The 16,152-nt window shown below is 41.8% G+C and overlaps 1 long non-coding RNA gene across 1 annotated transcript in view; it reads left to right on the top strand.

Moving 5' to 3' along the window:
* LOC103666990 overlaps window positions 1–16,152 on the top strand; it is a 94,325-nt gene that overhangs the window by 48,559 nt on the left and 29,614 nt on the right. Inside the window, exon 2 of the long non-coding RNA XR_569635.2 lies at window positions 7,806–7,918. This is a non-coding gene — a long non-coding RNA (uncharacterized LOC103666990). The remainder of the gene's footprint in view (window positions 1–7,805; window positions 7,919–16,152) is intronic.

Consider the following 16,152-nt stretch of genomic DNA (forward strand, 5'->3'; position numbering starts at 1 on the left):
AACCCCAATATTGTTCTGTTATTAGGCCTGGTACCTTCATTAGTCCCTCTGGTGTACAAATGGGGATTAGGCTAAGGCAGTCTTAGTAATTTCTTTTTTCTTGGCAATGTTCTATTTAGAGACAGGCACAGTGTGGAACCTTGCTTATGAAATGTGAAAGCAAATAGGGGAAATTTTGGGGTAAGTTTCCTTTGTGCTTGAAAGGGCCAAAAGACAGTGGTTCCCACTTTTCTGAATCTGGCCATTGTTGGACGAGGGGGTTGGTGTCATGGAAGCTACCTTGAGATCATGGGGGAGTAAATCTGAGGACAACACTGACACGCTAAGAATCGCAGAGAAAAGTATGACAAGAGTCTGGGTCTCTGATGATGTCACCGAGTCATGGACTGAATCTGCTCTAGAACTACCAGGAGACAGTCCTTATTGTTGAAAGTAACTTTTAGTTGTGTTTTCTATTACAAGCATCTGAAAACATCCTAACTTACTAACTAACTAATGTTAAAGGCATCCCTCACATTTTTTCAGAAATGCTTAATAGAAATTTCTGTTGTTGGTTAAAAAATTTGTCCTAACTAGACTGAATTTTCCAGAAGTCAGTTGAGCTAATTAAAAACATGACTTCATTAGCAGTTGTTTGGTCTAGTGTTTTCCAAATTTCTATTGTTTACTTTTATGATTTTAAGTTGTCTTCCCTTTTCCAAATTAAATACATTCACTTAAAAAATAAATTTTCTCACTAGCTATACATTGAAAACCAATATTATTTGCCTTAAGGAGAAGGTAATTATAAAAAAAGCATCCTGAACAAAGAAATGTTATTAAACTCTTGCCAGATAGAGTTGCCTGTGAAGACTGAGCTTGAGGCTTGCTCTCTCTGTTGAAAAGAGAAACTAGGGAGAGTTATAGAAGTGGTAAAATAATCCTAATACCAACTGGGCCTATTTATTTGCCATAAGCAGAAGAACTAATAGAGAAAGTGAAGGAACACATCTGTTAACTACCTGAATTTGTCTAAGTATCATGGCTATGCCAGCTAAAATCATCTGGTATCTCACCAGTGCCCTGGTGGTCCCTGGAACTGACTCTCCAAAGAACCCTCCAGAGGCCCTGGCACCCTGAGCAATACCTACTGGAGTGAGGCTAAAGGTAATCCTAAGGAGTAGGGAAGGGCCCGAGAATCAGCCTTTGATTGACGTGATCATGATGGGTCACAAGAAGCCAATTTGCGATGTTTTATTATACTTGATACTAAAGCAAAGACAAGTAATCATGTATTCTTCCCTCCATGTCAGTGTTTTTTTTTTAACTTTTTGCAGTCATGTGCCTTATTGAGAATTCTGGAAAACTATGGTTCTTCTACCCAGGAAAATGCACAATTACACACACACACACACACACACACACACACACACACACACACAGAATTTTCACACAGGATCATAGGGCTCAGGGAACATAGGCTAAGAACCAGTGTTCTTTATATTTTATGTGCGTCTTCCTGTAGCTTACCATGGGATTCAGTTGAGTGCAAGCTGTGGTTGAGTGCAAAACACGTTTTTTGAATATGTCTATAAATGAGTAAGAGTAGTAGGTTAATTTAAATGCACTAAACTGGAGAATTACTTTCCCCTCAACATCTACTTTGAATAGACATAGGTTACACTGATACTGCCTTCCAGGAGGCTTCAAGAGATGAGGTCAACCTCTATAAAAAGAAAATCAGCCAACCCTGTAAATTCATCCTTGTAAACTTTGAAACACCACTGAATGTACCCAGTAAAATTGTCCCTGAGCAAGCAGACTCCCAGGACTGGATGGAGTTCGCAAGCGTTCCTTAGCTAGAATAAACAAAAATGACTAGGAACTTTGCATTGCCTTTGTCTGAACTTGAGTGTCTGGCTGGATCAGCCACAGCAGCATACCACACACCTGTTTGTCAAACCAAAGAGAAACCCGATAGGCACCTGTTTTTTACATTGTCAACTGAGCAAAGATATGACGTGATTCTAATTTATGATGTCCCATTAGTCATTAGAAACACCCTCCAGCTTTTTTACAAATAACTCTTCCCTTAAAAGGGATAGTATAAATAGCAAGTTGAAATAGACCATTTTAATCTCTAATTTTAAAGGATAATATTAAAAGCATTCAACTGCAGGGCTAAGACAGTAAATATACAGTAAGACCCAAAATAGTTTTTGGAACAAAAGTTCATGGGCTATGAAATTTCAAAAATCATAAACTAAGTGTTCAAATTTTTTTTTCTTTAAATTTGGCGTGAAACTGAGCCAATGGTTAATTTCAAACATTTGTAAATGGATAAATTAAGACATTTTACTCTCAAATGTTATAAGAAATGTTTGGATTAAAAGTACTTGATCAAAGAAATATTGAAGAGGAGATCTGGAATTGGTGATATTCACATGATATAATTCTTTGCATAACAAGTGTTTGAAAAATACTAAAAAAATGTATAAAAGGTGAAATGTTCATTATCTCTGAGTGAAGTTACTTAGGTTATATTAGGAACCACGTCTCAATTTTCTTTAGTTTTTAGTTTACTCAAGGTTTGTCCAGGAACAACTAAAAATTATTAAATGTCTCAAAAAATTTTTTAACATCAGTAAAGATGAATTTATCTGCTTCATTGGGTTGTGAGCTTCCATTTGTCTCTGGAAGGACTTCAGATTTAACTTCTTAATAATACCATGGAAGCCATAATAATGGCCAAAAGTGAAATATGAACATTTCATTTTTTATCTTTAAGAGTTCTTTTTCTTTAAAGCAAACAAAGATGGGCTAAATTTAGTTGATGGCAGACAAAGTCTAGTGATTTGGGCACAGAACCAGTTTGATGACAGTTCATCATGTTGACTTTCTTTGTGGCCTGTGGATATGTAAACTCTTCTCCTCAACTTAATCTAGAAAGTGGCACTAACCATGGGTAAATTGTCTTTACTAACACCGGAACTGTTCACTGGGTGAACTTTGTGAAGTGCATTGAAACATTCTTGATGAGTGTATGAGGAATAAAGTTTGAATAAAACAAAGTTTGACTAAGGCAATAAAACCCTTTCAGAGTTATAGAGAACACAAATTCATTATCCTTCTTGTAACAGTAGGTAAATATTGGACAAAACGATTTATAGGCTAGCAGGGACTGAAATTTAAGACTAGGTTGTATGAGATAATGAAAATAGACTGGAAGTTCTTTTATCCTTAAGGTTTATTTATTTATTTCAGAGAGAGAGAGAGAGAGAAAATATGCATGATTGGGGGAGGGGCAGGGCAGAGAAAGAAGGAGAGAGAATCCCAAGCAGACTCCCCGCTGAGTGGGGAGCTCCACATGGGCTTGATCTCACAACCCCAAGATCATGACCTAGTCCATAACCAGGAGTTGGATGCTTAACCAACTGAGCCCCCCAGGTGCCCCTACACTGGAAGTTCTTTTAAGGATACTTCAAACTGCTAAGATCAATACTCACATGTATTTGGGTACACATATATATGTCAAAGGGGTGTCTATTTTGTTATATATTTTATTCTCAAAAATTAAACCATGCCATCATTGAACAAATGCTTTGAGTTGGTAAGCAGTGATAAATATTTCCCAATAAATAATCCCCTTAAAGCAAGAGTCACTCTTATATCTCACTAAAAGTCCTATTTAGATTCTTAGAAATTATCTGGGCTCAAGGCAATAAATATACCGATTTAATCCCAGGGCAGTGTTTTTTAGTGTGATCCCAGGCCACCAACATGATCACCTGAGACCTGGGCCACATCAGTTTCCTATTGACCAGAACTTGTGGGTAGTTCCCTGTTACCTGCAGGGTTTTTTTTTTTTTTAAGATTTTATTTATTTATTTGACAGAGAGAGAGAGAGAGATAGCCAGTGAGAGAGGGAACACAAGCAGGGGGAGTGGGAGAGAAAGAAGCAGGCTCCCATCAGAGAAGCCTGATGTGGGGCTCGATCCCGGTACTCTGGGATCACACCCTGAGCCGAAGGCAGATGCTCAACGACTGAGCCACCCAGGCGCCCCTGTTACCTGCAGTTTTAATAAATGTCCCAGATGATTTAATGCACTAGAAGGTTGAGACTGTTGTGTTTGAGTGTAGTCACTGGGGATTCAAGTAATTTCTCTCCTTCCAGGAAGTAACAGTGACAAAATTTTCTATTTCTTACAGCCCTGGAGGGCAGATGGCAGGTTTTTTTTTAGGTGGGAAGGCAGAATCAAGCTGAAAACATCATTGCCTTAATTCCTCATAATCCCCTCCTCTTCCTTATTCTTGCCATCACTATAGCTGCTGTCATTTACTGAACATTCACCATATGCCAGGCATTGTGCTAGTAGCCTTCCAAACATGATCCCATTTAATCTTACAATGGGTTTTATGATTGCTAGGTTACCGTAGAGGAAATGGGGGCTTCAGTTCCTACAGCTGGTATAGGACAGGGCTGGGAGGTAAACTGTGTGGTTCCTGATGGTGGCCCTCAAAGGGTTGTGACAGTCTAAAAATAGAGAACTACTTGGGTGAAGGAGAGAGAGAAATGACATTTGTTAAATACTTTCAGTCAAATCAGATATTTTACATGCATGTTTATATTTACTGCTCTCAACAAACTGTGAAGTATTTATTTCTATCTTCACGTTACAGATATCAGCGCTGAGGCTCAGTAAGTTTACATATTTACCGAAAGTCGCTGCTAATAGTGGAAAGGCTCGGATAAAATTGTCTGCTCCCCACCCCCACCCTGCCCTTTCTCTCCAGCAAACCCCAGCTGTAGGCAGAAGAGTCAGACTGAGTAGGTTAAAATCTCCACTCTGCCACATAGTAGTTTTGGAATATGTGTGATTGACAAATGACTCAATTCCCTGTTCCCCCGTTTCTTCATCTGTAAAATAGAGCTAATATTGGTATGAATTTCATCTGGATTTCATGGGGATTAAATGACTATATCTATGTAATATAAATCACTTAGAACAGTGCCTGACATAAATCTAGCATTCTGCAAGTATTAGCTACAATACTAATAATTATTAAACCTTGAGAATGGCAATTAGATGGCAAGATGGAAAATGATTAATGTTAGAGAAAACTGCCAGAATCAGTTGTTTCTAGTTTTTTTTCTTCTCTTCTAGTTGGCAGGAGTAAGTCATACACCCTATCTTGTTGCACATAACGCCGGTAACCAGGGTTGGAAGAAATCCTTGTATGTAGTCATTGGTGGCCGTGATCGTAATCAGGGAAAAGACATGGAGGGGGGGGAATGGCACTGGGCTTTGAGCTCTTGCTTATGAAAAGGAGACAGAGGTTATTGCAATGATTCTGATTTTGATTCTGATACAATTTTATTGTTATAGGATCACAAGGTCTTGGGGAACGTTGGGAGAGAAGTCTGGAAAAGGAGGCAGAAGTTCTTATTTATTCATTTATTTATCAGAGCTTTATCTACTACCTCCATTGTGCTAAGGGCTACATAAGCATCAGAGACAAAAAGATGAATGACACTGGATCCCACTGTATCAATCCATTCATTCATTCATGACTGTGTGCCAGGCATTTACCAGGAGCTGGAGACACAACAATGAGAAAGCAGATATACTCTCCACTCTCATTGAGGTTACAGTTTAGCGGGACAGACTAATGCCTATTACAATATAATATAGTAGGTTCCGTGGAGGCAGCACTCGAATCCATGATCTACACGCTATGCGTGACCTTCCCATGACTTAAATCTGATCTCGTTATTCTCTGTTTAAAACCCTATAGTGGCTCCCAGTGGTGCCTTCATGTCAAAATCCGAGATCCATACCATGACCTCACAAGAGCCTTCAGCGCTGGCCATTTCTCTAGCCCCTTCTCTCTCACCGTGATGCTGGCCTTGGCTGCCCGGTGTTCTGTCTGGAGGTATTAAAATGCCCTGTTATTTCCAGACTTAGAGCCTCCAGGCTTTTGCGTGTCTTGTTCCCTCTGCCCTCCTCCACCCGGCCATCGCCAGCTCATTCCTCAGACTTTCCTCCTATTCTGGTTCAAGCACCAATAGTAAATACATTGTGCTAAAATTTTCTGCTTTGTGGAGAAATCAGCTGCTACTGGGCTTCACCTGAATGTCCGAATCACCCTCCCTCCTTCCATTTCACTGTGTTGGATTCGGGGCCTTTGCTGCTGGCTCCCAGAGCTCCACGCACTTATTTTTCTTTGCCTGATGGATTTGCAGTGTTTGTGGTCTGTCCGGTGTGGAGAGACGACCCAGGCTCCCACTTGCTGGGCTTGTGGGTCAGAAGCAATCCCCTCTGAGACATCAGGAAGTTTCTGTCCTCTTCCCAGCTCATTTTTTTTTTTTTAAGATTTTCTTTATTTATTCGACAGAGAGAGACAGCCAGTGAGAGAGGGAACACAAGCAGGGGGAGTGGGAGAGGAAGAAGCAGGCTCCTAGCGGAGGAGCCTGATGTGGGGCTCGATCCCATAACGCCGGGATCACGCCCTGAGCCGAAGGCAGACGCTTAACCGCTTTGCCACCCAGGCGCCCCTTCCCAGCTCATTCTTAATCATCCTGCTAAATTCCCTGCAGTGTGTTTACACGACAAATGGGGTCAGAGTGGCATGGTTTGCCGGGTGTGAGATGGAGGATAATCTGTTTCCCTGCCCAGGTGGAGAACGTCTAGAAGGGCAGTGGGCAGTCAGGAACGTGGAGTGGGGAGCAGAGTGAAAAACTGGGGCCATTCGGATGAGAGTGTGGGACTTAGGTCACCAACTCAGGTGATGGACGCCCAAGAAAGAAGTCAGAAGGCAGAGAGGACGCGGGCAACCTGAGCCGTAATTAAACTTGCCAGGGAAAGGAAGGGCTATTATTCTAACATCCTCATTTTGCCGAACGTTTAATATTCTTGTACTTGTAATTTCATCATTTATGTGATCAACAAAACCGAAAGAAATAAGAACTGTTTATGGAGCCCAAACCAGCCCCTTGTACTACCAGCTCTCAATTTCTAAACAGACAGAGCCTTTAAGAAAAATGTGGCTCTTGTTCCGAACCTGAGGCACAGCCCCCAAAGGGACGCTATTTACAGTTCTGAAAATAATCTTTTCTTTCCAAGGTGAAGGCTCACTGGGGGGCATATCATTTCCGTGATGAAGAACAGGTGGAAAAGAGTAGGCGTTGGTGCTGTTTGCAGCGTTCTTTGGATCGCAAGGAAGTAATACTGAGATCTTTGTATCCCTTTCAGCCCCATTGCAATTTTTTTTGCCTGTGGCCTGATACAGCGGGCGGCTGGTTGGCTGTGTTAGTCACACAGTTACTTTGTGGTTGAGGCTGTGAGTCAAGGCTTCTACCTTTTGCTTATAGTTCAGAGCTGTGACGCAAAAGCATCCCTCTTTCCACGACTTGTCTACTTGATGGGAATTCTTCAGGGCAAACTTAGAAGGTCACAGACTCTCTTTAGATATTAAGTGGAAAAAGCAACGTTCAGAACATTGTATGTAGAACATGGCACATTTTGCATAAAAAGGAGGGGATATAATATGTATTTGGCTCTGCTCGTATTTGTCTTGCAAATAAAACACAGGAAGGATGAAAAAAGCTGTTACGGGTGATTACCTATAGAGGTTGGGGTAAGGCTCCGAGCGAGAATTGGGTTCATGTGTTTTTTTGTCACCTGGATTTCTGAAATAGGGTATCTATCACCTTTTCAGGTCTGTCAAGAGGCATGACTTGTTATTTTACATAATATAAAATAAGAGCAGGAAAACAAAGTCCATTCGGTATTACAGCATGTGTTTACTGCTGTGTTTGCTTTCAGGGTATACAAAACCTTCCAGCAGCGTCGGATCTTCCAGTCACTCATCGAAGCTGTCGTGTTTAGAGCGCCAGTTACTTCCCTACCGCAATCCCTTCAGCTGCCCTTCTAGGCAGGTAAGACTGTTCATCGTTTTGAGATGAGGAGACCAAGCCTTAGAAACGTGAGCTGACCAAACTAAGCCCAGAGAGTTGGAAGTGTCAGAGCCGGCCACCAGCAAGCTCTGACTTCAGATCCAGAGTACTTTCCCCTACAATAAGCTGACCACACCTTCGTGATTGCAGATGTGTTCATTCCATCCAGGAGCCAAAGTACACATCCAGTCAATAAATATTTATTGAATACCTGCCATGGACGAGGCACTGTGACAATCCTTGTTGATGTGAGAAAAGTAAGAGTCATGAAGACAGGCAAGAGAGCAATGAAGCCCAATACTGGGCAGGGGGTGCTTTGGATGGAATGAAGCACAGGGAGGGTGGCAGGGCATAAAGGACGTTTCATCGAACTGGGGAAGTTCATGGCAGTTTTCCCGGAGATGAGTCTTGGAGGACAAATGGTATTTAGTTAGGTCCTCCCAGTGAGGGTCAAGTGCATTCCGGGCAAGAGGGGACAAGATGTACCAAAGCACAGAGTTCTGAAAGGACACTACATTTGAGAAAGGGTCAATAGTTGGGCATGCCTACAGCGTGTGGAAAGAAACAAGGCCAGGAAAGGGAAGGGTCTTGTAACACTGACACTTGTCACACTGAGTTATTCGGACTTCATCCTGTAGCAACGGGAAGCCATAAATGATTCTTAGTAGAGGCATGAAAAGACTAAACTTCGAGCTTAGAAAAATCATTCTGGCAGGAGATGATGAATTGAAAAGGGGCCAGGGTTGATGTTGGAGGACTGGTTGGAGCAATGTTACCATATTTTATTGTTTACTTGTTTGTGTGTATATATGTACTTTTTTAACATTATGGTTTTTCCCCCCTGAAGTTGAGATGTAACTTATAGTGAATTTTATGTCATAATTTAATTTGCAGCATTTTTTTCTCTCTTAAGGGTTCCCAAATACCTGTATGTCTTATAACCTATGGCATCTCAAATTAAATGAAATACAGTGGTCCAAGCAAGAGGTGCTCAGGGTCCTATCCAGGTCTCTGGCAGTGGGGTGATAAAAAGGGAAAAGATTTAAGCGGTATTTAGATCCTGATATGTTATTGATTATTAAGAAAAAAAAAGAAATGTGTGAACACTGTATAATATGCTGCAAGTTGTGGGGAAAAAGGGTGTGTGTGTGTGTGTGTGTGTTGGGGGTAGAATACACACACATATGTATTTCTAGAGATGCATAAAATGTTTCTAGAAAGACACACAAGAAACTGGTAACAATGATTGCTTCCAAGGAGGGGAATTTGGTGGCTGGGAAAATAGTGGAAGAACAATTTTTCATTGTGTTCTATTTTGTACATGTTATATTTTGAACTATGTATTATGCACTTGAAATACATAAAATGATAAAAAATAAGAGGTATTTGGTAGGAATGATTGACAAATTTGTTGACAGATTGGTTATAGGATAAAAGAGAGAGTGCTTTGTGTGTCAGGTTTTCTTCTTTTAAGGATTCTCTAACTTTTTAAAACAACTTTATTGAAATTTAACTTACCATAAATTCACCCATTTTAAGCGCACCATCTGATGACTTCTAACAAACTTACTGAGTTGTGTAACCATAACCACAATAGTTTTAGAGCCTTTTCATCATCCCAGGAAGACCCTCATTCCCATTAGGTATCCCCCTCCCCCCACCCCAGCCACAGGCAACCACTAATCAACTTTCTGTTTTTATGACTTTATCTTTTTGGGCCAATGCATATAAATGAAATCATATAATATGTGGTGTTTTGTGTCTGGCTTTTTTCATTGAGTATGTTTTTCGGGTTTATAAATGTTGTTGTATATATCAGTGTTTCATTCTTTTTTATGGTTGAATAATATGCTATCGAATGGCTGTACATAATTTTGTATATCCATTCACCAGTTAATGGACGTTTCAGTTGTTGCTAATTTTGGCTATCATGTAGCTATTATTATTGGCTATTATAATGCTGTTATGAACATTCATGTTCAGGTCTTCGTGTGGAAGTATTTTTTCATTTCTCTTCAGTGGACACCTAGGAGTAGGATGGCTATGTTGTACGGAAATTAATATTTAATTCTACAAGAAACTGTCAAACTGTTTCCCAACGTGGCTGTATCGCCGTGCATCCTTACCAACAACATATGAAGGAGGGCTCCTGCTTCTGCGTATCCTTACCAACACTTGTCCGTGTCTATCTTTTTGACGGACTTGATCCTAGGGGGTATGAAGTGGTCCCTCATAATAGGTTTATGTGCATTTCTCTAATGACTCATGATGTTCAACACACTGTCGTGTGCTTATAAACCATTTATACATCTTCTTTGGTGAAATGTCTATGTAAATCTTTTTCCCATTTTGAAATTGGGTTGTCTTCTTCTTATCGAGTTGTAAGAGTTCTTTGTGTCCTTAACTTTAATTTGACTAAGGAAAAGTCTCCACCAGTAAGGAAACTCACTTCTCTTTCTACTTCTGAAAATCTTTTAAATTCTTATACCTTTTAGAGGGACCCTTCCAAAGTCTGTCCTGTTTATTTTTATAGTTATTCCATGAGAACACAGAGATTAATAATGAAAATTGATTATAACTTTCTTTATTCTTTTTTTTTTCCTGATTTTTTAAAAAGATTTATTATTATTTATTTATTTATTTGATAGAGAGATAGCCAGTGAGAGAGGGAACACAGGCAGGGGGAGTGGGAGAGGAAGAAGCAGGCTCACAGTGGAGGAGCCTGATGTGGGGCTCGATCCCAGGACTCCGGGATCACACCCTGAGCCAAAGGCAGACGCTTAATGACTGAGCCACCCAGGCATCCCCGATTATAACTTTCTTTCTTCACTACGGACTCAAACAAAAGTTACAATATAAATCTTCACATCAAATTTATTTCGGTAGCACTTTCAAAGCTCCTAACTATCTTCCTAATTACCTTCATAGGCAGACTGAAAAATTCGATCTGGTGGAACTATGTCTCACTGTATAGTGCTCTGCGGGACACTTACTGCCCGAAACTGGGAAATTGGTAGCTCTAGAGATTTGATAAATGATCACAGAAGTAGCAACCTTTAGTAAAGTAAATACAGAGACTGCATCAATATTATGTGTCAGTTTTATATCTTCAGTTTTATCTGACCTAAATACCAATCCTTTTAGTAAAATATATTTTAATGCTTTGGGATAAAATAAGCATAGAAAAGTGGGGCTTTTGAATTTTAATTTTCCCTGTTGAGTAATTTTATTTTGTTTTTCCTTCTAAAGTAATCATGCATCACACTGCAAAGTAGCTATCCATAATCCTCTTCAATACACACACGCGCGCACACACACACACACACACACACACACACGACTTCTAGATTCTAAATGGTCACAGTACAAATTAAGCTACCATCCAGAAACTAAGAGGAGAGGCCTAGGAGGAGGAAGGAGATATACAATCTCAGGGTTCAACAGAATATTTCTCTCTGCCTACACCAACGATGAGAAGGATTTTGAACATAAGTGGCCTGGGCTGCCAGACCAGGTTGAGGAGGAGGAAAAACAAGGCCTTGTTTTTGATTTTGTCATGAACTGTCGATGGCACATACCTTAAATACTGTTAGAAGGGTCAGTGTGCTCCCTGCAGCTGGCCACTTGTGGTCATACTTCAGTCCTCAAACACATTTGGTCGGGCCCCCAGTGTGCAGTTTGCCCATTTGGTTTTTGAACCAACACTTAAAATGCAGGAGATTTAAAATAAAAATCCAATAAAAATGGGAAGATGTGGTAATGCTGGGTTCATGTTTTCATATGGTAGCAATTAGGTGGATCTGGGTGATGGATACTTCTTTTGGCTAGGACATTTGTTCTTACTTTGGCTAAAGACAGCTTGTACTTTCTGTTGTGTCACTGCCTGTGAGAGTATCCATTTTAGTTAATGAAAAATTATACGGGATGCTAAAAACATGATTTCCCCACCTGGACTGCTTGCTCGTTTCACTACCTGTCTGATTTCTGTAAGGCCTTTGAGTTTATAACTGTATTTGTTTTCCATGGCTGCTTACCCAAACTCGGTTGCTTTGAAACAACCGAGATGTACTCACAGTTCTGGACATAGGAAGTCCAAAATCAAAATGTTGGCAGGAGCTGTGCTCCCCACAGAGACTCTAGAGGAGAATCCATTCCACCTCTTCCGCTTCCGGCTTTTGGTGGCTCCAGGAGTTCCTTGGCCTGTGACTCCAATTCCGCCTCCATCTTTATATGGCGTTGTACTCTTCTCCCTTGTGTCTCTCCTCTTGGTTTTTTTAAAGATTTATTTATTTATTTGAGAGAGAAAGAAAGAGGGTGGGGCGGGGGGAGGGCTAGGGGGAGAGACTCTTCAAGCAGACTCTGTGCTGAGCGTGGAGCCTGACACGGGGCTCAATCTCATGACCCTGAGATCATGACCTGCACCAAAACCAAGAGTCAGAGGCTTAACTGACTGAGCCACCCAGGCACCCCATCCTCTGTGTTTCTTATAAAGATACGTGCCATTGGATTCAGGGCCTACTCGGATCATCTAGAATGATCTTACCTCCAGATCCTTAACATTTCCAAATAAGGTCACATTCCCATGTCTTAACATGGGCATATCTTTTTAGGGACCACGTTTGAGCTTACAGTAAGCAAACTGGAGAATCCTGGAGGACATTCAAGTAGAATGGGGAGTGGAGGCTGGTGCCATCCATCAGGTTAGAGAAATGGAAGGAGGGCAAGATCGCAGAGAAAGGTTTTGCCTCAACTATTAGTGTACCAAGGGAATCAAGCAGCCTTAAGCTCTAGGATCCCCACACTTTAGGAAGTGGAATTAGGGCAGACTTAGTTTCTGTGATCCATCGATTTCACCTTGGCTTAGCTATACTGATTTAATTGCTCGCTTGATCTTAGCCACGATGACCTTAAGTGGGTATACAGTCTACTATCTGTTGGCTGCTTTCAGTTGCCCCAAACCACAAGAACCATGAAAAAAATGCAACAAATATGAACATTTTAATTAACATAGGACTAAGACTCTCCTCTCTTAGAGGGGAGATGAGATGTGAAAGTAGGTCACATATAAAAATAGGTACTCATGGAGCTAGGACTCCCCACTGTGGGCAGATAACCCGGCTGGGTCTCATGAGTATCGTCAAGAAGCTACTCCTCTCAGAAAGCTCTTAGTTGTTAAATTTCATGCAAACACAGACCGTTAGGGCAGAAAGGACATCGGGGATAGTCCAAGCTAGGCTAGAACTAGATCTGAGGCTTCAGTTGAGACAGTCGGAAATGTGGGGGGAACTGAGATAGACCAAATACCACGAGTACACACAACACATAACCCATTAAGAATCTAGAAATTTTGCTAGTGCCTGTTTGCAAGTTTCTTTCTGTATTGTGCTGTTTTCCTTCTAGAAAAGACCTGTGTGTGCGTGTGTGTGTGTGTGTGTGTGTGTTGAAGAGGAGCACCCAGAAAACCGTACCCAGAAGCCCAAATATACCCAATCCTCCAAATGTCCGAACCTTCATCAGGCAATTACATTGGTATCCCCAGAGACACATAGCTAGAAAAGTTTATTGTCCCCCTGCTGAGATGTGGTGGGGATTTTCTTTGCTGGAGCATGGTAACCAGGGCAGCAAGAAGCCCAACCAGGAGGCTGGTCTGAGGCGAACCCAAACAGCTTTACTTAATTCTGGGCTACTCCTGGGGGTTGGGTGGGGGGGTGGCTGGCAAAGAGAAGTGTCTGACATTCTTGCGAGCTGACATCAAGCTGCAAAGCTGCTGCCCTCTGGTGAGTCAACAGCAAAAGGCCCACATCGTTCGAGAGCAGCGGCCCAATCAGAGAATGCGGTGCCACGCCTCAGAAATCTTGAACTTCCAGCAGACCTCAGAAATCTTTTTAACCTTCAGCAGACTTGAGAGAGCTCCTTCTGGAGAAAGAATGCAGAAATGATTAAACTTATGAGAAGCTTAGAATCTACAATAATAACAATAAGCCAAAGTCCACATTTGCTTTTAAAGCAATTTATGGCTATAGACAGCCAACACCCTGAATTTTACTCATTTAATAAATATTTAAACTTTTACTCTTATGGCGAGCCAGGAGGGCATACTGAAGGACTCCCTGGGGCATTGAGGTTTTCTGGATATTGAAATCAAGGTGCTCCGGAGTGGCACTGGTGTTCTAGGATAGTGCTGAGTTCCAACAGCTGTTGGTGGAGCTGAGCCCCCATATCCACAGATTGTTAGCTGCTATAAGGATAATTTTATGTATAAATATGCATATATGTAAATTCTACAGCAAAAATGAAAATCAGATTTTTTTTAGATTTTTAAAAATTTATTTATGTGACAGAGAGACAGCCAGCGAGAGAGGGAACACAGCAGGGGAGTGGGAGAGGAAGAAGCAGGCTCCCAGCAGAGGAGCCCGATGTGGGACTCGATCCTGCAACTCCGGGATCACGCCCTGAGCCGAAGGCAGACGTTTAACGACTACGCTACCCAGGCGCCCCTGAAAATGAAAATTAAGTGTAGACGTCTCACCTTTTTCATGAAAGCTGTGTTGCTGTTTAGCAATTTCTCTGAATTTCACTAGGTTGAGCAGGAATCAGTGGGGAGATGTCATGCATGAGGCACGAGGGACATTATTTGCCAAGTGCAGCATAAACCTGCTTGTCAGGTAAGAGCAGAGTCCCTTCCAGCGCATTGCCACCATATGGCATTGCCATATCGTGGAGTCCATAAAGGGGAATGACATTGTAAAAGATTAACTGGGTTTTACTTGGCAAGGTCAGGCATTTTGATGGCAGGCTGTAAAATAGAGGAGGAAAGAGAATCTGCAGTTGGAGGCCATCTGAGATTTGGGCTCTGGTTTTCCTTATAGGCCTGGCTTCTGGTTTGGAATGTCAGGAGCAAAAAGGTTCACCTGGCCAAGGGAGGATGCTCTCTGCCGACCTGGGGTAGGAGGGAGTGTCACAAATAATGGCTGTGGTACTCCGCTGCCACTAGGAAAAGAGAATTGGTCCCGACATGAAGACGAGCACGCAACCAGCGCCCAAACTGCTTCCCATGGGACTGGAGATCTCTATCATTTTACCCCTCTTTTTTTTTTTTTAAAGATTTAAAAAGTTTATTTGAGAGAGAGAGGAAGAGAGAGAGCATAAGCAGGGGGAGGGGCAGAGGCAGAGGGAGAAGCAGACTCCCTGCTGAGGAAGGAGCCCAGTGTGGGGCTTGATCCCAGGACCCCGAGATTATGACCTGATCCAAAGGCAGACGCTTAACCAACTGGGTCACCCAGGTACCCCTCACTTTGCCCCTCTTACACGCTAGATCTGAGGAGTTGAAAGGAGACTAGATCATATATACCTGTGCATTTCCTCCTTCCTTTGTTGGCTTCTTTATTCATTTATTTGTTTCTACATTTAGCAAAAATGTTTTTGCATATCTTAGGTGCCAAGGCATTGAGCATACACTGTTCTTGCTTAGAAGAGGAAACAAACAAACAAAAAACCCCCAGATAATTGCAATGCAGTATAATTAATGCTCTAATTACAGCAACACGTATTGAACTCTTACTAAATACCAGGAACTTTGCTAGGAGCTATAAATGAATCCCTGTAATACCAAGATAGGGGTTTGGTTATCACTCCCTTTTGTAGAAACAGGTTTGGAGAGATTAAGTCCTACAGCTTAGAAGCAGTGAACAAAAAAAGTTTAAGCCTAGACATTTCGACTAGAAGTTTGGGTCCTTAACCACTCACTTCCAAATTTGGGGAAGATGACTAAAACTACAATACTTACAATGACTATAGAAAGCCAAGCCACTCTTTAAATGAGGGTGTGTGTGTGTGCTGGCTGGGGCATCGTGGGCTGGTGGTGATTTGTAGGCAAAAGTGATCACTTGTGCGAGGACTGTGAGAGGTGTGTTTTCAGGGGAAATGAAAGTGATTAAACAGCGTTGGAGGTTTCCGTGGCTGATCTGGTTTTCTATTAGGGCATAACAAAGCCCTGCAAAACTCAGTGGCGTCAATAATCATGGCCATGTCTTTCCTTCACAAATCTGCCATTTGGGGAGGGCTTGGTGAGGACCGCTCCTTTCTATTCCACGAAGCGACTGCCAGAGATGCTTGAAATATGGCTGGTGGCTGGGGCTCCTCATGCGTCTCCATCGTTATGAGATCTCTTCTCCTGGTCTCTCCAGCACGGCAGCTGCTGGTAGCTGACCTTCTTA

The sequence above is a fragment of the Ursus maritimus genome, unplaced genomic scaffold, assembly GCF_017311325.1.
Source record: "Ursus maritimus isolate PB19 unplaced genomic scaffold, ASM1731132v1 scaffold_17, whole genome shotgun sequence".
In the NCBI taxonomy this organism is placed as follows: Eukaryota; Metazoa; Chordata; class Mammalia; order Carnivora; family Ursidae; genus Ursus; species Ursus maritimus.